Genomic DNA, 23271 nt, shown 5'->3' with positions numbered 1-23271 from the left:
GTGAATGTTGTGAATTGTTCTGTAATTTATGTTTTGTAGCATGGCCCAAGCAGAGGGTCACCCCTTTGAGTCTGGTCTGCTTGAGGTTTCTTCCTCAGAGGGAGTTTTTCCCTTACCACTGTTGCTCTGGGGGTTGGTAAGGTTAGACTTTACCTGTGTGAAGAGCTCTGAGGCAACTCTGTTGTTATTTGGTGCTATATAAATGAAAATAAATAGAAATTGAAATTGAGGTCTGCTGTGGCGACCCGAGTGAAAAAATCAAGGGAAGGACTTACTTTACTTACACTGAACTTACTAAATAAAATCATGCACACACGCACACTTAATATAGATGATTTAACACCCCCTGCTGGAATTGCGTCAGTCCAGAATGTAATTATCAATGTCCATCGTTCAGTGCTGTTAGCTAATATCTGTAGTTTCTCCAAAAATATTAGTCCCATCAATGCTCCATTTTGGTGGTGTTCATCTTTAACCCAAAACACATAAGCATACCCAAACAGCAAATGTCTGCTTTCCCTTTTCATCCGTGATCCAAGTTATACGCACGCACACAGTTTTGTTTTGTTTTTTTCTGCAATCTGCTGCAAGCTGGTGCTTTTATTTATTTATTTATTTATTTTTACACACTCACAAACAGAGATGGTGGCGAAAGACAGCAATCACTCTACACTTCTCACTCAGGGTACACACACACACACACACACACGCATAGAGATGCTACTTGGCTATTATAATATAGATTGCCTGGTAGCATCAGCTATGACATTTTGGACATATGGCACGTTTCTCTTTTCAAAATTCTACACACTGATGCATCAGCTCTGAGAACTCCAGCAGCTGGAGAAGGCCAAGGACACACCCACCACGAACCAGGCTGTGGCAAATAGATGGTTACTTTCGAGAAATGGAAATGGTCTGGTTGCCTGCCTGAGTGGCTGCCATCCAGGACCTTAGATCATGGACCCAGATCTGATACCACCAGAACATACCTAACTGTGCTGATCTGGTCTTAGTAGATCAGAGGCAGATAGAAAACATGAAGTAATTCAGGTCTCAAGGATGAGGATTAGGAAACACTGATCTCAAGGGACCAGACACACGGGTCAGGAAACATCGACGTGACAGTTCATCTTGAAAACATGTTGAAATGATCAAGAAACACTTTTGTCGGCTCGATGTCCAAATGTTGATGTGATGGAAAAATTAACACCTCTAGAAGGACACACAGAAGACTGTGCTCCATATTTGGACAAATTTACACACAAAGTCTCAGCTATTCTTAAAGAACGAGAGTTGACATGTCTGCAAGCATGAAACCATTTGTGTACTTGCTTAATGTAAAAGCAACAGTCACACTTTAAATTTTGCTCTAAACGGAGTGGTAGGCATGTGATAGAAATTTGACAACATCCACCTTTAAGACAGAGCTCCATCACTATAACCTTATGGCCCAGTCACACGGCACATGACGATTCCTGAACAAAGGGAAAAAAAAGTAAAAAAGTCACAATTCATTGAGAAAAGGTGAGTGAAAGAGCTTTATCAACGAATAGCCTGCGAAGCAAGAGCGCAAAAGAGACGAAAGAGGAACTAAACAAAACCGAAGCTTTAAATGAAACGCACCTGGAGCCACAGCTGGAGCAGTGCGTGTCTGCATTTCTGAGTTCCAGGACTTGGCGCTGAGAGAAACTGCAAACAGAAGCTGTGGAGATCTGTGTGCTCGTCGGTGGGACCACCTTCTCCGTTTCCTCATTCAGAACAAAAGATCAGAATCCTCACTGTGACAACACGCTGTGTGCTAGCTACATCTTGCTCCAAAAAAAAAAAAAAAAAAAAAAAAACTCTGGTGTGTCGTGGTCACTGCTGTATCACTGTATTACGTTACTAAGCCATATATATTGATTTTGTAACAGGAAACTGCCAAAAGAGGGAATAAATATGTGTAAAGATGATTGAATATATCAGAACAGTAAACTGATCAGTCCGTGTGAATGATGTGCATTGACTCCTCGTGTGGTTATTTCCACCAGCTGCAGCTGATCCACAACGTGAATTCTGCCTTCCAGAACAGCTCTTATATAATCATTTGAATTATCTACCTGTTGCCACATGTACAGAAGGCCTGGATTGTCATTCCTACACTCATATTGTTATATTTAATAAAAATAATAAGTGCACACAGGAGCTGCTGCTGGTGCTGGCGCTGCGTTCCAGTACCGTCGGAAATTACACAACTTTTTTGTTGTTTCAAATTCAGCAGTTGCTTGTGACAAATTAATTGTATCCAGACAAAAGATTAATTCTGGCCTATATAAGGTGCCTGAGCCCAGTGAACCTGACCCCCCACCCAGATTAAAAAAAAATTCAAGGAAACAGGCTGAGTTTGCCCTGTAATTTCTGACGGTACATGAACGCAGCATCAGCAGCGCTCACAGACCGGCTTCTGTACTGTGTGAAAACATTCAGCTGGGCGAACAAAGTCAAACTAAAAGCTAATGTTACAAAAACTAAGCAAACGATAAAAAACGTCAAGAACGACAGCAAAACAAAATACTGACAAATTGAGGTTTTCATTGCCCTTCGTTCAAATTTTTCAACAGTTTAAAAATCCTGACGAAGTGCCAGCTGCAGGAACGAAGCTGGGCGAAGCTTAAACGATGCCAACGAAAGTCAACGAAAGTCCAGATCTCTTGTTTGTTTGGGCTTCATTGCCCTTCATTAAGTGCGGTGTGACTGGGCCATAAAAGGCTGACAACCAAGGAGGAGGTCATTCAGCCAAAGTTGATATTAAAAAATAGGCTCAATCTAAGCTCTGGTGGTCAGCTGTAAATGTTTAACGTCATGGCTTCTTTCCTGGTCTACATCTTTTCAGCTCATGTGAGGGAGGATTCTCTTAAAGAGAGAAGGTGTCACAATTTATGTCTGATGATACCAACTACACCAGTTCCTCAGTTGTGATCCTGAGGTTCTGGAGAACATTTCCACCAAAACTTAATTTCTGGGTGTTGATTAAGCTGCCTTCAACAATGGTATGATTTTACAGTTGCTCATGGGACCATGAATCTTTTGAATATGGAGGAACCTTTCTCTTGGAGATCCAAAATTGTGCTCCAAAAGCCTTACACCTCAGTCAGGCAAATTTTCCTGTTTTTATGCACAACAAGGCACTAGTTCTGAAGGTAGGCTTTTAAATAGACAAAAGGTTTATAAAATAACGATAAATTATGACAATTAGTCATTCAGAAGCTTTTACAAATAATTCCACCAATACCAACAGTCTTGTGCTACAGTTCGGTTGTTTGTAAAGTTGTTTATGATATGATGTTGCAGTGCATCATGAACAAATGTAATACTGTACAGCACATTCTGAGTTGGATGGTGCTGAGTATTTTTCAGCAGAAGGTAAAAAAAATGCACCGTAATATCTTCCTGACAGACTCTGCAGACATCAATCCTGTTTGATGTTTGTTTTCCATGAAAAACAAATGTGTAACAACAGCAACAACCATGGATGGACACATACTGCAGTGTTGTAAGACAAAAAGGCCTCATTAGCATGATGAAGCTGCCTGCAGGTGCTCTGTGCATGTGTCTGACTTTTGCATCATTCATTGAGATATATCTGGTCAATGACACATAAACCTGCAGGGTGAGAGAGGGACAAAACAGGAAAAATAAACCACTTTGCAGACATGCACATTGTGAAATGCAAACGATTCCTCTTGCAATTGAAAGTATGACCTTGACTTCTTTGCACAAACATAAACATATCTACAATGAAAGGCATCAGAGGGCTGATGCAAAATCTGTCTGCCCTGTAGTTATTGAGCAAACGTGAATTCCTTTTACGGCTTCATCATGGCACCACTTATACCAATTAATCACAAATAGTTTGCTGCCCAATATAGATTTTAGACCATCTCTCCAGCTCTATTGTTTGTGAAGATACAGCATAAAATGTCCAGCACACCATGTTTTGTTGACCTTGACATTTGTCCGAAACTCTCTCAACATTATTCATCTCAAGATGTCTGTCATCTGACATATTCTCACCAAATCTGGTGAAAGTCTGACCAGCCATTTTTTTAAAGTTATTTTGTTCAAAGACACACACACACACACACACACACACACACACACACACACACACACACACACACACACACACACACACACACACACACACACACACACACACACACACACACACACACTACAATATCCTGCATCACTGGTTTGCCATTATGCAGGGTAAAAAAGGCATCAACATTCACAAAATATTTGCCATCCAGCAGGTGAAATCTGCCAAAGGAAGAAATCCTATACTCACAGATCACAGTGGAGTTGAGCAGAGAAGGATTTTTATACAACAAACCAGATAAATCTAGTCTTAAATCACTCACAGGCCTTCTGGCAAACTGTAGTCAAACTTTTAGTTGTTCTTATTCAGAAAATCCTTCTCTATAATTTAAAAACTTTTATTATATGGCTACTACGGTATGCACGCTGTGATGGGCTGATTTCCAGTCTGATATTTTCCCATATCAGACTGTTACTCTAAAAATTAGTCCAGGACCAGATTTGCAACTTTGCTTACAATTTTCACGATGCAAAATAAAACAAAACAAACAAAAGCGAACAAAGAAAAAAATCATTAACTCGCTTACTCTGTCTGTACGAGGAAATATCAGACCTCTGTTTATTGCACAGACTGAGTGCAGCAAATCTGATTCAGGTCTGGGCTCTGGCTGGGCCACTCAAGGACATTCACAGAGTTGTCCTGAAGCCACTCCTTTGATATCTTGGCTGTGTGTTTAGGGTCATTGTCCTGCTGAAAGATGAACCGTCGCCCCAGTCTAAGGTCAAGAGCACTCTGGAGCAGGTTTTCATCCAGGATGTCTCTGTACATTGCTGCATTCATCTTTCCCTCAATCCTGACTAGTCTCCCAGTTCCTCCCTACACCATCCCTACAGCTTCACTGTAGGGATGGTGCCTGGTTTCCTCCAAACATGACACTTGGCATTCACACCAAAGAGTTCAATCTTTGTCTCATCAGACCAGAGAATTTTGTTTCTCCTGGTCTTAGAGTCGTTCAGGTGCCTTTTGGCAAACTCCAGGCGGGCTGCCATGTGCTTTTTACTAAGGAGTGGCTTCCGTCTGTCCACTCTACCATACAGGCCTGATTGGTGAATTGCTGCAGAGATGGTTGTCCTTCTGGAAGGTTCTCCTCTCTCCACAGAGGAATGCTGGAGCTCTGACAGAGTGACCATCGGGTTCTTGCTCACCTCCCTGACTAAGGTCCTTCACCCCCGATCGCTCAATTTAAATGGGCGGCCAGCTCTAGGACGAGGCCTGGTGGATCTGAACTTCTTTTATTTACAGCTGATGGAGGCCACTGTGCTCATTGGGACTTTCATAGCAGCAGAAATGTTTCTGTATCCTTCCCCAGATTTGTGCCTTGAGACAATCCTGTCTTGGAGGTCTACAGACAATTCCTTTGACTTCATGCTTGGTTTGTGCTCTGTCATGCACTGTCAACTGTGAGACCTTATATGCAGACAGGTGTGTGTCTTTCCAAATCATGTCCAATCAATTGAATTTACCCCAGGTGGAGTCCAATTAAACTGTAGAAACATCTCAAGGATAATTAGTGGAGACAGGATGCACCTGAGCTCAGTCTTGACCTTCATGACGAAGGCTGTGAACACTTATGTACAGGTGATTTCTTAGGTTTTTTTTTTACTTTTAATACATTTGCAAAAATCTCCAAAAAAAACTTGTCACATTGTCATTATAGGATATTGTGTGTAGAATTTTAAGGGAAAATTTTTTTTTATCCATTTTTGAATAAGGCTGTAACATAATAAAATGTGCAAAAATGGTGAAGCACAAATACTGGATGTACTGTACTCCCATGAACACCAGTAAAATCCTTTCTGCATTTTAATCCACTGCACCTCTTGCGCTTGAATCCACCTCCCTGAATCTCATCTGTCATACAATTATTCCAGAGTAACTGTTCAGTTGTTTAACATAGAAGCTGACTCAAATCTTAGGTTAAATGACATTCTTAATAGTTCATCAATGCACATAGTTGCTGAAATGTAAATATATTAATGGTGGACATGACTGGTTTATTGCCATTAATTGGACAAAGTGTGAAGTCCTGCCTACTGCTACTGACATAAAACAAAAACAAATCTGCAACTTTGAATTAAAAATTGGCCCACATTATTTTTGCTGGTCAAATTTTATGACAAGAGATTTTATCCTAACAAACATAGCGGCATGGTGACATCAGAGGAGCACAGAATCCTGCTCTTTGTTTGGCATTACTACTGACTCTGTTACGGATTGTTTCAAATAAGAACCCAAACTGCAGATGGTGACCATGCAGGTTGTACAAATGAAAGTGACTTATTTTACCGGACATGAAAGTCCAGTCCAACAAACAGGCAGGAGTCCGATAATGTCCAGCAGAAAGGGAAATAGAGTCTTATTTAGGATGAGCAGACACAGAGCACAGGAGCCAAACAACAGGAGCCAAAAGTAGAAATCAGAAGGCAGGAATCAACAAATAATCTGGAAAACTCAAAGGGGAACAGTGCAGTACTAAATAATGACTGAGACGAGTGACAGGTGGTGTGACCGGGGTTATGAAACAGGCGTGAGGGAGAACTGGTGACAGGGACACACCCACAAACACACACACACACACGGGAACTATCAAAGACAGAGAGACTATAAACCACAAGGAGCACTAGAGTAGAACCTAAACACACCATAATAATCATCAAACTAAAAGGAGAACCACAAAATAAGTACCAAACCAAGGAAGAAAAGGCAGAAAACTAAAGTAGAACTCAAGAACACAAAAGAGTGAAAAACAAGAAAACAACACAACTAATACAGTAGATATGGAGTGGACACGGGACTGAACACAATGACAACTAACATGCAACAGACAGGGAACAGACCACAACAGTCACAGTACATGTAAAGTCTCATTTATTACGAAGATCATCAGCTGCAGTCAGGAGAAGTAGCAAGTATCACATGAAATATACAGTATGCCGTTTTCTGCGGCAGCATGAAAAATATGATTCATTCATTGATAGAAATACTGAAATAAATCCTCTGTGGAAATCAGGAAAGCAGCAAAGAGCTTCCTCTCCATCGCTGTGTCTTCCTGTGATGCATCAAAGCATTTGGCTGACAAGGGAGCAGTGGAGAATGGGCTTTTAATCAGAAAGGCCATAGTCTTCAGAAGGGAGGGGGAGCGTTACATAAATAGTTTACAACTGCATCAAAATTCATTATCTGATCACAGTCTTGTCAGGTTCATTTTTAGAAAGGACTTACATCACAATAGTAAAGCAGCTTAATGCTTCCTCGCATAGGAGTGCAAAAACAAGCTGCCATTTTATTTTCAAGGGGGCCACAACATCACTCTTGATCTGCAACAGGCGCAGCCATTTGATCAATCAATAGTCTCAGGTCAGGTCTTGTAGCATGTGCTGCTGCTGTCCCCACCACACCATGGACCAGCCTTGGGTCTGAGATGGCAACCACCCAGGCAACCAGGTCAAATATGGGTGTGTCTTTGTCACTGAAACATACCCAGTGACACATGGCTAAAATGCAGTAGCTCATGTCCCCTCAAAATGCAAATGCAATCCTCATCCAAGTCTCCCAACACAACTGTTCATTTGACACCAAGTCAAACCAGCGATACCTAAGGATCCACCAAAGAGACCTCGCACCGAACACATGCAGTCATCACCTTAGGTCACTGGTCGCTGGCTGAGAAGTAGACTAGCTTCATTTTAGGAGTGATATACGAGGGCTGTCAATAAAGTAACGGTCCTTTTTATTTTTTTCAAAAACTATATGGATTTCATTCATATGTTTTTACGTCAGACATGCTTGAACCCTCGTGCGCATGCGTGAGTTTTTCCATGCCTGTCGGTGACGTCATTCGCCTGTGAGCACTCCTTGTGGGAGGAGTCGTCCAGCCCCTCGTCGGAATTCCTTTGTCTGAGAAGTTGCTGAGAGACTGGCGCTTTGTTTGATCAAAATTTTTTCTAAACCTGTGAGACACATCGAAGTGGACACGGTTCGAAAAATTAAGCTGATTTTCAGTGAAAATTTTAACAGCTGATGAGAGATTTTGAGGTGATTCTGTCGCTTTAAAGACTTCCCACGGTGCGAGACGTCATGCAGCGCTCTCAGGCGGCGTCATCAGCCTGTTCAAGCTGAAAACCTCCACATTTCAGGCTCTATTGATCCAGGACGTCGTGAGAGAACAGAGAAGTTTCAGAAGAAGTCGGTTTCAGCATTTTATCCGGATATTCCACTGTTAAAGGAGATTTTTTTAATGAAAGACGTGCGGACGGATCCGCGCGTCGGGACGCAGCCGACGCGGTGCGGCGGCACAGGAAAAACACCTCCGTGTTGATAACCATTTGTAAAATCCAGGCGGCTTTTGATGGCTTTCAGTGGAGTTGAGTATATGAGAAATTGTTTAACAGGCAGGACATGTTCCAACTTGTCCTTAAGGCTTTCAACAGAGGTGTTTTTCCTGTGGCGGAGCGTCGCGGCGGCTGCGTCCCGACGCGCGGACCCGTCCGCACGTCTTTCATTAAAAAAAAATCTCCTTTAACAGTGGAATATCCGGATAAAATGCTGAAACCGACTTCTTCTGAAACTTCTCTGTTCTCTCACGACGTCCTGGATCAATAGAGCCTGAAATGTGGAGGTTTTCAGCTTGAACAGGCTGATGACGCCGCCTGAGAGCGCTGCGCGACGTCTCGCACCGTGAAAAGTCCTTAAAGCGACAGAATCACCTCAAAATCTCTCATCAGCCGTTAAAATTTTCACTGAAAACCAGCTTAATTTTTTGAACCGTGTCCACTTCGATGTGTCTCACAGGTTTAGAAAAAAGTTTGATCAAACAACGCGCCAGTCTCTCAGCAACTTCTCAGACAAAGGAATTCCGACGAGGGGCTGGACGACTCCTCCCACAAGGAGTGCTCACAGGCGAATGACGTCACCGACAGGCGTGGAAAAACTCACGCATGCGCACGAGGGTTCAAGCATGTCTGACGTAAAAACATATGAATGAAATCCATATAGTTTTTGAAAAAAATAAAAAGGACCGTAACTTTATTGACAGCCCTCGTATATATATGCAGAATCCCTAAACAAGCCTTTTTTATACATGTTAGCCAGATGTAGCCAATGGTATCAAGCCAAGAGCAAGTGATTAAAAAAAGCAAATAAACTTAATAAAAACTGAAACATCAGCAGCCAAACTGGTGGTGTTTTAATGTAAAACATGATGAATGATTCCCTCTGTTGTCAAAAACAAGGGTAATACCATATTGGTCCAAATATAAGACACCTTGATTATAGGACAACCCCTCTTTTTCAATACATTTGGGGGACACTATGTAAAGACATTTATTTATTTATTTAAAAAAAAAAAATCAGAAAATGCTTCTATTTGACACTCAGGTATGTCTTATGTTAATGTCTTATTTTCAAGACAGCCACAGTGCGGCAATCAAATCGGTGCAAGTGTCAAGGTGCCTTAAGTGTCAGTGATGTATTGGATGAGGGCAGCTGTCAAGCTACACTCATAAAAACAGGATAGAGACAAATTCTGTAAACAGCAAGAAACAAAAAATCCAATATTTCTGTGCACTGAAGCAATTTGACAGCCAGTAATGAAGACGCTCTGTAACAACAGTGCTCTGTTCATCATTTACAGCACACACTGGAGACGATGCTGTGTCCTTCCATGGGCTAAATGGGGAAAAATGAATTGTTTTGACCTTTATTAAAGATGGCCAATAGCAAAGAAACAGAAATGTAACCTGTGTAGAACCTAGATTTATTTAGTCTTAATTCATGCTTATGTGTGAAAGCAATGCTTTTGCTATCAAGAGGACAACAAGGAAAATAAGCAGGTTTTACACTTTGAGTTCTCCTCAGTAAATATGTATGTGTATTTCACATGTATGTTTTTTTTTTTTTGCCAAATTAAAATCAACCAAGCAACCAACCACAGTATCCATAGAAATATTTCGACTCTGCTAGCATATGCAACCAAGAGTCTCTGGTCTGGAAGCATGCACTGGTGGCACATCCAAGACACTACAGAAATGAACTGGGTCCTGGATTGAAACCATTCAGGCAGATAAGGGATACATCCCCACTTGTCAAAAGTAATGGACCAATCTGAGGAAATTGTGTAGAAAAACACCACCAAAACACCACCAAAATGTTGCATCTGATAGTCTTACAATGCAAGTGATACTCCTAATATTAGTCTCCACGTCACCCAGTGCCAAATACATCTAGCCATTATCTTAGGTAACTGGTTAGTGCCCAAATATCACAACAATACATTAAAGAAAAAGAGAATCAGGGTCCTAAAGACTTGGATCACTGTGAACATGCAAATATAACTGCAAAACTACAGTGGGTACAATTAACTAGGGGCAGCATGGTGGTTTAGCAGTTAGCATTGTTGTCTCACAGCAAGAAGGCCATGGGATCACTTCCTATTTGTGGCCGTTCTGTGTGGAGGTTGCATGTTCTCCCCATGTCTGCATGGGTTCCCTCCGGGTGCTCCGGCTTCCTCCCTCATCTAAAGACATGCAGGTTAGGGGAAGTGGAAACTTTATAAATGCCCAGTTCTCCCTTGTAAAAGAAATCTTGATCTCAATGGGACTAGCCTGGTTAAATACAGGTTAAATTAAAAAGTACTGAACACAACCATTTTTCTCAGTAAATATATTTCTAAAGGTGCTACTGACATGAACCTTTCACAAGATGTCAGTAACAACCCATCCACACATCAAACCAGAAGAAATCAAACCATAGATGTTCATAAATTATGTGTAAGAATGTGAAATGACGCAGGAAAAAAGTATTTAACACTTGAAGAAAGGAAGGTGCAAAAAGACAGACACCAGCTGAAAGTAATTAGAAAGCAGTCCAGCCCCTTGTCAGTGCAAATCAATATCAGCTGATTCTGTTTCAACTGATGGCCTATACAAAAGTGTCATATTACTAAGGTGTCACACAAGAAACATCTCATGATTAGTAAAAGCAAAGAGTTCTCTCAGGATATTTGCAGCCTTATTGTTGCAATACATAATAATGGCACTGGTTACAGAAGGATTTCTAAACTTCTGAATGTTCCAGTGAGGACTGATGGGGAAATATCTGAAAATGGAAAGAACATCATTTCACCATAAACCAGCTATGACTAGGAGCTCCTCGTAAGATTTCTGTCAGAGGAGTGAAAAGAATTATCAGAAGAGTTGTTAGGGGAGGTGATGGTTTAGTGGTTAAGCAATAGGCTTGAGACCAGAAGATCTACACTTCAAATCCCAGCCTGACCAGAAAATCACTAAGGGCCCTTGGGCAAGGTCCTTAATCCCTTAGTTGCTCCTAGTGTGTAGTGAGTACCTTGTATGGCAGCACCCTCACATCGGGGTGAATGTGAGGTATTATTTGCAAAGTGCTTCGAGTGTCTGATGCAGATGGAAAAGCGCTATATAAATACTGTCCATTTAGTTGTCCAATAGGCAAGTACCAGTTGTGGAGAGCTTCAGAAAGACCTGGAATTAGCAGGTACAATTGTTACACACCAAATCTTCAAGATTTTGAAGACTGTTTGTATGGAAGAATGGGCCAAAATCCCACCAGAGCAATGTATGCAACTACTTTCTCCATGCAAAAGGCTGGAGGCAGAACTGCAAGACTCAAATGTTCGAGCTGTGAGTTCGACAGGGTTTAATGAATGCTCAGGCAGGGTTGGTACACAACAAGGCTGGCAGCAAAAAGAAACACTATACAAAGCATAAGGCAAAAACAAGGTCCAAAACATACTTCAGCAGGTGATTTCACCGATTAACATCACGTTGAGCAGGTGGGATGAGTTAATCAGTGAAATCACCTGCTGGAGACTGTGGCTGCAAAGAAAACCTGTACCCTCTTGGCCCTTTCTGGAACACTTTGGACACCACTGCGCTAGTAGGCCAAAAAACACAGCAAGGCAGGTACAGGACAAAATTCACTGAAAACACACTCAAAGGCAGAAGGCGCAACGATCTGGCAAGGAAAGGACAGCATGGGTGAGGTGGAAGGATCTGTGATCTGGGTTTTTGGAAAGACCAAAAACCCAGACAGAAAACAAGAGAAATCCCTCATAGTAAACCCAATCATGAACACAAAAGACAGCAAAAAGTCCCACAGCCCAAACCCCGAACAAAACCCCATGAGTTCAATCATCACCACTCCCCCCCAAGGCTGACACCCAACAACCCAGGAGCCCTGCAGTGCAAGGCATGAAAGTCTTGAACAAGAGTTGTGTCCAAAATGAACCAGGAAAGCACAAGGATTGTTCCTCCTGACCATATCCCTCTCAGTCCACCAGGTATTGCACTCCCTGGCCACGACAAAGAGAAAACAGGTGCTTCTGAACAGTGAAGACAGGGCTGCCATCGATGAATTAGGCAGATAGAGGGGGCTTGGCCGGAGGGCAAAGCTGTCTGGTCTTCACAGGCTTGACTCAGCTGACATGAAGGTATGGATGCACCCGCAGGTCTCTGGGCAGCAGGAGATGGACCACGACCGGGTTGATCACTTTGGTAATTGGAAAAGGACCGACTAACCTGGCAGCACGGGTCAAGAGCCAAATTCTTTGTCCAGGTGCGTATGCCAGGGCAGTTGAACGTTTGCGGAAGATTTAAGGAGAGCATGACGGGACCACTCCCAGATCCTTTCACATCGCCAAACCAGTGCCAGGGCAGATGGGACTGTGGAGTCTGAGTCTGTCGGTGCAAAAAGAGAAGGTTGATAGCTATGAACAATGTGGAAAGGCGAAAACCCAGATGAAGAAGATGGTAAGTCATTGTGTGCCAGTTCAAGCCAACTTGGCTGCACTGGCCACAAGGATAGGTTTTGTGAGGCCAGAATGCGAATGCCCTTCTCCAACTCCTGATTTACATGTTCGGCTTGACTGTTGGCTTGTTGATGATATCCTGAAGTTAGACTGGCAGTTGCACGTAGTAGTTTGCAGAATTCTGACAAAAACAGGAGATGAATTGCAGCCCCCGGTCTGAGATGATGTCCTGTGGGAAACGGTATAATTTAAACATGTTAGCCAACAGAGCCTCAGCCGTTTTTTTTGGCAGAGGGACGTTTCGGCAATGGAATGAAATGACACATTTTGAAATCTGTCAGCCACTGACAGGATTACAGTGAATGCCTGCAAAACCGGTAGGCTAGTTACAAAGTATATGAAAAGTGTGAGACCATGGTCACAGGTATTGGTATCAATTTCCTCTGTGGGCTCTAATTAGAACTGTCGTGGGTAGTGCAAACTTGGCAAGCACTGACACAAGCCGTTATATCCTGACTCATGTGAGGCCACCAGAACTGCTGGAGGACCAGCAACCTGGTTTTTTTGAATTCCCAGATGGCAAGCAAACATACTGTCATGAGCCCATTGGATAACGTCTCCTTCCCTCTGGGGTCCGAGGGCATGTTTTGGACAGTTCACTCGCCTGGCATAAATGTTTTATTATGGCTGTTAACAGCTCTCCCTGCATCCCACAATCAAGTTTTATGTCTCTTTTTTCAGGACAGCCTGTTCTTTCATAATATATATGCTTTTGCTGTGTTTTATAAGTGTAATAAAGGTTTACAGTCAAAAATAAAGGAAAAACTAAAGCGAAAAATAATTTTCCACATACATTTATTCAAAACACACAGCCAACTATAATAAACAACTGTTTTGACACTTTATAAAGGTAATTTGAGGTCTTGTGTGAAAGACTGTACAACAAAAAAGTTCAAACAATAAACACAAATGCACATTTTGAACAATATATACAAAATGGTCTATGCGTTTATGATCCAGTCTGAGGAGCGGCCCCTCTCCTTCACCTCATTGATATGGTAAACAGTGATTTACGCCAGAGAGAGAGACACAGAGTAATCCAGTAACATTCAAATGCAAACTAGTGCAGCAATCCTGATAGTTACACACTCTTTGTTTGAGCACGTGAGATTGTCATGCGAGGTTCTCCTTCTGCTTTCACTTTCGCTGTGCGTAATGGCGCAGGGCGCATTGGAGGAGTTAGGGGGCTATTCAAACGGGCCAACTAGTAAGATATCACTCCTGAAAACTATCTTTGGTATATCACGTGAGGTAAATCCGCCCAACAATTGGATTTTGGAAAACCATGTGACGGTGAACCAATTCCGATTGGACACTCACATTGCACACATCATTACACAGCTTCTATGAGGAGTACAAAGATGGCCAACGGTGGATCGAAAGTCTGCAGAGTTAACGTTTCAGCAAAAAAGTAAGTTTCTATCTCATATCATTAAAAAGTTATTTATAATTTAGTAAAGCTTGGTCTCAGCTGTCGTATACAGCCCCAGAGGGTTAAGGGAGACAGGGCCAAGAGTTTACTTGCCTTCAACGTGTACCCCTCAATAGGCTGCTCTAACCTAATTTTCAATGTTCCATATAAGGGCTGAGATGAAACACAATGTAGGCAGAATACTTTGGGAACTGTCATGGTAATCGTCAGGAAATTGGAAATTGACAAGACAGGGAATCAGGTTTGCCATTGTTGGAACCGGGGCAATAGAATAATACAAAATCAAATCGGCTGAAGAAGATTAACCACTGGGTCTGTCTGGCATTAAGTCTTTTGGCTGTGCACAAATAATTACAAGTTTCTATGGTTCTTCCAAACTACAAAAGGCATTTGTGCCTCCTCTAGCCAGTGGCATCACTCTTGATGGCCAGCAGTTCACGGTCACCAATGTCATAATTACGCTCAGTGGAGGATAACTTCTGTGATAAATAGGCACGGGATGTAATTTGCTATCAGATGAACACATATGAAACAAGATGGCAACCATGCCGATATCAGAGGTGTACACTTCAACCACAAACTACCGACCAGGATCCGGGAAGAGACGCACAGGGGTTGACATAAATCTCTCTTTAGCTCCTGAAAAGCTTCCTCGCACTCATGTGACGAGTCAAATGACTGGTGGGCGCAAGTGAGGTTATGCAATGGAGCCACTACGGTGCTGAAATTCCTAATGAATGTCCTATAAAAATTCACAAAACCATTTGTCCCCTTCCATTATACCATTATCGATTCCGCTTATCGATCCTATTCCTTCTCAATTCACTTATCGATATGTCTTGTGAATTTTCTGTGTACTAAAAGTAGGCTTTACAGGTTTGTTATGTCAACAACATTTTATTGAGACTTAAAGTAAATAATATGAAATTGGTTACTGGATCCTTAAACTCTGGACCTAATAAACTCTACATGGTAGAGCCTTCATCTCTGGACATAAATAGAAATAAACAAAATCTGTAGTTTTTGTCAAAAGGATTTCCTTTCAGACATTATTGGCATGAATGTCTTTCCATACATCTGAGCTGAGCTCTTGCAGCTAGCTGTGCTGCACGTCAGGATGTATTTCATAAAGAATGCAGGACATCTCATTTTGGGAGGAAAAAAAACATTTTAGTCAATTGTAGTATTACAGCATTTGGAAAGAGGTGTCAGTTTATTCAAAGCAGCAATTTGTTTTGAAGTTATTAATTCCGACCGGACTCTGTGTTGGCAGAGAACCACACAGCGTTTGGAGCTGTGTCAGCGGAACAGAGGACGATTCTCGTTTCTTGACTGCAACAAGACAAGAGTCAATCAATCAATTTCAATCAATTTTATTTATATAGCGCCAAATCACAACAAACAGTTGCCCCAAGGCGCTTTATATTGTAAGGCAAGGCCATACAATAATTACGTAAAAACCCCAACGGTCAAAACGACCCCCTGTGAGCAAGCACTTGGCGACACTGGGAAGGAAAAACTCCCTTTTAACAGGAAGAAACCTCCAGCAGAACCAGACTCAGGGAGGGGCAGTCTTCTGCTGGGACTGGTTGGGGCTGAGGGAGAGAACCAGGAAAAAGACATGCTGTGGAGGGGAGTCCCAGTTAGTGACTTTAATCCACACAAAAGTGATTCACGATTGACATATTTTAATGGCTTTGAGAGGGGTCAAGAAGTGGATTTGCCGCTTCTGAAGAGCAGCGAATCAAAGAACCAACAAGCCAGCGGATCGAAGCATTGCTTCATTGGTTCATGCTTCAAAGTAGAGTCGCGCTGCAGAAGTGGTTGATTACAGCAGGTTCTGTAATCAAGGTACAGAAATGATCATTTTCCCAACAAACACCCTCAAAAACAACAGCCACTCTGAAAGGCCGATAAGGGAATCGTTAAGCAAAAAGATGATTGATATCTGTGGATCAAATCATTTCTTAACGATACCCGAAAAGAACCAGTTCTCGATACCCAACCCTATACATCAGTGATCTCCAAACTATTCCAGAAAGAGCCGAGAGGGTGCAGGTTTACTTTGCAGGTACTGACTTCAGCAGGTGATTTCACTGATTAACATTCCTTTGAACAGGTGGGATGAGTTCATCAGTGAAATCACCTGCTGAAGTCAGTAGTAAGTAAACCTGCACCCTCTCGGCCCTTTCTGGAATAGTTTGGAGACCACTGCTATACATGAAAGCTGATGGTTTCGGAATGTTCCTTGGAAAACATCAATCGTACAGACTGAGTCCAGTGGGAAATTTTCCCCAGAAGGCTGCTATCCACCGCTTTAACCTCAAGGGGGTGTGGGAGGCAGTGCAACTTAAGGTGCAGATTCCTGACAAGAAATGTACAAGATTAGCATCAGAACCCAATTTAATAAACACAAGAGATTCTTGACGTTTGACCAGCTCACTGAGGCCGGCGCACAAAGTAGTCAGCTTGTCTTCCTGTTGCACTAACTGCTGACCTTGGGCATACAGCACCAAATGAACGGGTCTGAATCCGCTGCATACATCTCTGGTGAGATTGTACTGTCAGACTGTGGTGTGAGGTGGTTGGATGCAACTGCAGGATTCAGATGTAGGATCTGTAAGTTTGACAGGGTTTAATGACTGTTTAAGCAGGGTTTGGTACACAACAAGGCTGGCAGTAAAAAGCAACAATATCTGAAGCATGAGGCAAAAACAGAGTCCAAAACACAGGCTAGCAGGTCAAAAAACAGCAAGGCAGATACAGGACAAAACTCACTGGGAAAAAACAAACAAAAACACACAAGCAACGGCACAAGGCACGATGATCTCACAAGGAAGTGTGGAGAGAGGTGCAACTTCTAAAGAGGAAGTGCAGGACAGGTGTGGTGGAAGGATCTGGAACAGGCCGTGGCCACCAGGAGGGAGGACTAGAGGGAAACGCCCAACACCAAACTCCCAGACACAAGACAAGAGAAATCCCACACACTAAACCCAATCATGAACAAAAAGACAGCAAAAAGTCTCACAACACAAACCCCAAACAAAACCCCACAAGTCCATTCATGACAAAGGCATCTTGAAGCAGTTATTGCCAACAAAGGGTTTTGTATTAAATAAATTTCAGTAAGCGTGCTCAACCCTTTTTTCCAGGTGGCATTTTATTTAATTGCAAATAACTTAATTTCTACTTATTTGTTTTGGTTTCTTTGTGTCTGTGGATTACTTGGGTTATTAAGAACATCTGATGAAAATTTCATGTCAATGGCACCTCAGAAATATACTCAACAAAAATATAAACGCAACACTTTTGGTTTTGCTCCCATTTTGTATGAGATGAACTCAAAGATCTAAAACTTTTTCCACATACACAATATCACCATTTCCCTCAAATATTGTTCACAAACCAGTCTAAATCTGTGATAGTGAGCACTTCTCCTTTGCTGAGATAATCCATCCCACCTCACAGGTGTGCCATACCAAGATGCTGATTAGACACCATGATTAGTGCACAGGTGTGCCTTAGACTGCCCACAATAAAAGGCCACTCTGAAATGTGCAGTTTTATCACACAGCACAATGCCACAGATGTCGCAAGATCTGAGGGAGCGTGCAATTGGCATGCTGACAGCAGGAATGTCAACCAGAGCTGTTGCTCGTGTATTGAATGTTCATTTCTCTACCATAAGCCCGTCGTCCTCACTGGGGTCTCGACCTGACTCCAGTTCGTCATCATAACCCACTTGAGTGGGAAAATACTCACATTCGCTGGCGTTTGGCACGTTGGAGAGGTGTTCTCTTCACGGATGATGCGAAGGAGATGTGTTGCACTGCATGAGGCAAATGGTGGTCACACCAGATACTGACTGATATCCCCCCCCAATTAAACAAAATTGCACCTTTCAGAGTGGCCTTTTATTGTGGACAGTCTAAGGCACACCTGTGCACTAATCATGGTGTCTAATCAGCATCTTGGTATGGCACACCTGTGAGGTGGGATGGATTATCTCAGCAAAGGAGAAGTGCTCACTATCACAGATTTAGACTGGTTTGTGAACAATATTTGAGGGAAATGGTGATATTGTGTATGTGGAAAAAGTTTTAGCTCTTTGAGTTCATCTCATACAAAATGGGAGCAAAAACAAAAGTGTTGCGTTTATATTTTTGTTGAGTTATATTTACTAAGAAAAAAAGACGACGTGTTCAATAGTTGTACCCGCTGTAACTGCAAAAAGACTGAATTACTGAACAAACTGGAAAATGTAGTACTGACATACTATTTGGCACCAAAACAATAATATGCACGGATATAAGCACAGATGATACAGTTCTGCACACACTGCAGGAAGACTAAATGGACTGCATTCATACAGCGCTTTTCCATCTGCATCAAATGCTCAAAGCACTTTACGATTGTGCCTCACATTCACCCATTCTCACACACACACACCCCAATGTAATTGTGCTGCCACACAAGGCACTCACTACTACACACCGGGAGCAACTAGGGGATTAAGGACCTTACCCAAGGGCCCCTCAGTTCAAACACCACCAAGGCTGGTGTTTGAACTGAGGATCCTCTGGTCTCAAGCCCAACGCTTTTTCCTCACATAGGGATGCATAATTTATGGTTTACATACACAAAAACACACTTGTTGCCATGGCTCAACAAAAGCAGATCAGTCCACCAGCCCATTAATCAAACCTTCTTCTTGTCAACAGACAAATTACAGTGAAGGCCTTTAAAATGAAACTTTCCACACAACTGACATATTCAGGAAGTGTGGTAGCTATGTCTAAACCTGGAAGCCAGCTTTAGTTTTCCAGATTGCAATGTCAGCAAATGGTATGCTTGAGTTCATTTTGTTCTAGAGACAGTAGCCCTTCTACTGACACCCAGATTTTGTCACCAAGTGAAACAAAGCAATTATAAATGGTGATAAATGCAGCTTTAAAAGGTTAAAACAATGTCTAAATAATTACTTATTAAAGCGGCACTAAGCTGATTCAGTGACTGGATTCCCTCTCACTCGAGGAAGGAAGAACTCGAGGCGTCATTTTCCCATCTTCACACTTTCATTGCACACACTCACACATCTCTGTGGGCGACTTCTCACAGGTACACCAGACATCAGTCTTCATGGACAGAATAATTCACAGATCCACAGTTTGAAACACAAAAACACGAAATAACTCCTTACAATTATTTCCACCAACTCTGAAACAAACTGTCTCCTTTCTGTAATCATTAGACAACCGCGAGGAAAAATGACAAAGTGCAGGCTAAGGTTTCAAACTGCCAGCACACAAGAAAAGCTTCAGCTTTAGTGGGTGCAATCATCAAACAGCTATGAGTCATGACACATGAGGACGTAAATGGAACCACTATGGGGTGAGCATTCAGGACTAAAAGCCGTGCACACTGTGAGTCTGACACTTTGCTGTTCTGGCTTCAGCTCTCTGTTCTTTGCCCATTTGAATGCAATGATTCAGACATAAACAGCACAGATATTTACCCAGAGTGCAAAAGCAAATTGATGCTCAATCACTTAACCAGCAGCTATGCTAATTTTTTTTTATCGCCATAAAACTCTGAAATAGGATGAAGGAATGACGCTACGTCTGGTCAGCGACCGTCTGCAAGAAAATTTATTCTTCCCTTGAGTTCATTTTTGGAAATTATGAATGCAACACAGTGGATGCACCATTTTCTGCTACGATAAATAACCTTTCATGATAATTGTAGCCCTGTGTCCTTGGGCTTTCAGGCTCGGAGAGGATATTATACAACGGGGGATGAGTACAGTGACTATATGTCAGACTGAAATGTCAGCGATGCCAAGGATAACAAGGCTGGATGAGCAGTCTTTGTTGCTGTTGCTTTATCTTTAACATAAATGGAGGATGCTGGGATACCATTTTATTTTGTGACTCAAACGCTGGCATTGATAGTGATCACAGTGAGCATGCATCTGCATTTCTGTTTTTCCTTTATGACATCAGCCTGACCTTGCTTGCATCCTTTTATCTTTTAATTTAATTCTTAATCCAGATGCCCATTCACAGATGTTCATGTCAAATGCACATTTCTTGTTTTCTTACTTAAGAAAACTATTTTTGACCACAGGCTCTGCTGGTATTTCAATTTATCCTTTGTGGTACTTCAACAACATCTTTCATCTTTGCTAAAGAGCTAATGTTAACTTCAGTGGGTTAGATAGTGTCCTCTCTTGACAGCTCGACAGGCGTGGGTCATAACTACTACTCACATTTCCACAGCCTCTGCATGGCACTGAACCCAGCCTGACCCACAGACAAATGATAACCATGCCCATGCTGCCATGCAAAGACCAGGACCTGCAGTCACAAGCAGTCTCCCGGGACTTCAGCGTGATACAAAAGAACTTCAGGAGTAAAGAGTAAGTTCTGCACAGGCTTCATTAAATATCCCCGTGGGGTCAGGTTTTAGCCAGCGTAAAAATGTGTTAAACTGCTTTCAATGAGCACTGAGGCCAACTATTACTGATAAAAACTTCACTGTGAATGTGAAACTAAATGCTGCCGTCTGGCACCAAAATCACAATTCTTTTAACTGAAATGATTTTACAGAAGTGTTGAGAATTTAGTTTTCTTGTGCTGTGCTGCAGCGGTGCTCTGCATCTATGATTCATCACAAATGGCTGAATGAGAGGGGGAAAAAAACACCCATATGTTGAAAGGGGCAGATGTGTTATCTCATTAATGAAAGAAATCACTTCAGAAACAAACTCAGCATGCCACTTTATTTTCAGGGTGTCGTTGACATAGCAATTCTACCCTTCTGTTGGCCAATTACAGATTTTCAAAACAGCAGAGGCGTACATCAATTATTCAGGTTTTTATTCAAAGTTGGTTCGTGGTGGATTTCACTTTAACCATTTACGCCCCAGGGAGCTCTGCAGGAAAACGCCCACCAGTACGTTGACTCTTCAGATCAATTTAGTGGAAAAACACAAAAATTCTCTAATCTCTACAGGATATCAACACTTAAATCATGTGATTACAATAAAGTGATCTGCAATTAGCACAGAAACGTCTCAGTGATCTGTTTAAGAGACAGACGCAGCACCAGGAAGAATGCCATCCACACCCCAGTGATGGTTATTGAATAACCTGTGTTTTCTATTTTATCAACAGGATTCCAAACAGCAATAACTTTAGCGTAGCATGATATGTTGATACATTACCACATCCACCTCACCAGGGAACAGCCTTGACTCATGGGTGGCAAGCACTCCAGCAGACAGCCGGTCCAACCTCATGCCCCAAATGTAACCATCTAACTCCCACAGATGAAGTGTGGTTGACCTCTTGGTCTTCTCCAGCTGCTGGGATCCCCAACACAGAGTCCTTTGTGTGCCTATGGCGCTCGATGAGAAGTGAGGTAACATATGACAGGTTGATTTTATTGGTTTTATCTTTGTTGTATTTATTGCTGTATTTATTTATTTCTGTTGATTTTATTAGCTTTTTTTTAATCTTTGCATGCATTGTTATTTTACTTATATTTAATTTATTTCACAACTATTGGGGTCTTATTTATCTTGATTCTATGTGCAGCACTTTGGAACGTCTTTGTTGTTAAATGTGCTATATAAATAAAGTGGATTGGACTGGATGACTTTTGGAAAGCAGAACCATTGCTGCATTCTGGATCATATTCATGAATATTTATCACTTTACATTTAATTAATTAATTAATTATCTATACCCACTTACTCCAATCAAGGGTCACAGGGGGCTGAAATCTATCCCAGTAGTCAGTGTTGTGGTTCATGTCCCTGCTGTCTGTCCCCGGTGGTTTTTTGTATCTAGTGGTGCATTCACAGTGTTGTATTTATCCTACAGTAATATCCATTTTGGTTACATTTGAGTTCTACAAATTATTTCTGGGCCCACCCATTTAGTTCTAGTTTATTCTTTAAATGTGTATCTGTTTCAATCTTGTTTACTAAGTGCTACTGAGGCTTAGGTTTATTTCTAAATGTCCTACTTTGGATTTAGTCTCATAGCTTGTCAGATTTACCCTACTTCCTTTTTTACATTGACACTGTATTCTCTGTTCTTGCTTGGTTTGCTTTCTTCCTGTTTGTGCTCACACCTGAACTCATTCACCCATTAGCATGCCTGCGGTTAACTGTAATCATCTCCCAGTCTATTTAAAATCTGCTATTCTGATTCCTGTTTGTTAGTTGTTTTTGCCCTAGTGTTTCTGGATGTTTACGTCTTCCAAGTCAGATGTCCTGGTTTAGACCTGTATTCTCTGTTGTGATCTTTGACCCTGCTGTTTGATTTTTGGACTTTGTGCTTTGAACAGTGAGCACCTGAGGACCTTGGACTGAATCTGACTTTGATTAAAGAACACCGTTTGAACAGATCCTGCTGGTTCTCTGCATGTGGGATCAGAACCCACCCACAATACATAGGGTGTGAGGCGGGGCACACCCTAGACAGGATGCCACTCTGTCACAGGGCCACATGGAGATGGAGGTGTTCACACAAACGCACACCTATGGTCAATTTACTCACCAACTCACCCAACCTGCATGTCTTTGGAAGTGGGAGGAAGCCGGAGCACCTGGAGTGAACTCGTGTGTGGAGATCATACAAACTACCCACAGAAAGGACCAGGTGGGAAACGTGGGAAACGAGCCGGCGACCTTGTTTCTATCAGGCGACAGTGCTAACCACTAAGCCACCGTGCCTCCCACTTTGCATTTAATATACGGTGGAAATGTTTCAAACAGGGTGGATCCATGGTTCTGGCCAGGTATGGGAGCATGCACAGCTCCGGCACGCCATTGCATCCACCACATGA

At 42.1% G+C, this 23271-nt stretch overlaps 1 protein-coding gene and 1 long non-coding RNA gene across 3 annotated transcripts in view; one reads left to right on the top strand and one right to left on the bottom strand.

Moving 5' to 3' along the window:
- oxr1a (oxidation resistance 1a) overlaps nt 1-23271 on the bottom strand; it is a 668289-nt gene that overhangs the window by 463101 nt on the left and 181917 nt on the right. The window lies entirely within an intron of this gene.
- On the top strand, nt 180-22763 carry LOC117513606. The gene is made up of 3 exons (XR_004561648.1): nt 180-191; nt 558-566; nt 22646-22763. It is a non-coding gene; the product is annotated as an uncharacterized LOC117513606 (long non-coding RNA).

This window comes from Thalassophryne amazonica, chromosome 7 (genome assembly GCF_902500255.1).
Source record: "Thalassophryne amazonica chromosome 7, fThaAma1.1, whole genome shotgun sequence".
Taxonomy (NCBI): Eukaryota; Metazoa; Chordata; class Actinopteri; order Batrachoidiformes; family Batrachoididae; genus Thalassophryne; species Thalassophryne amazonica.
Note: the sequence above shows the minus strand (reverse complement) of the source record. Positions and strands in the feature narration are given on the sequence as shown.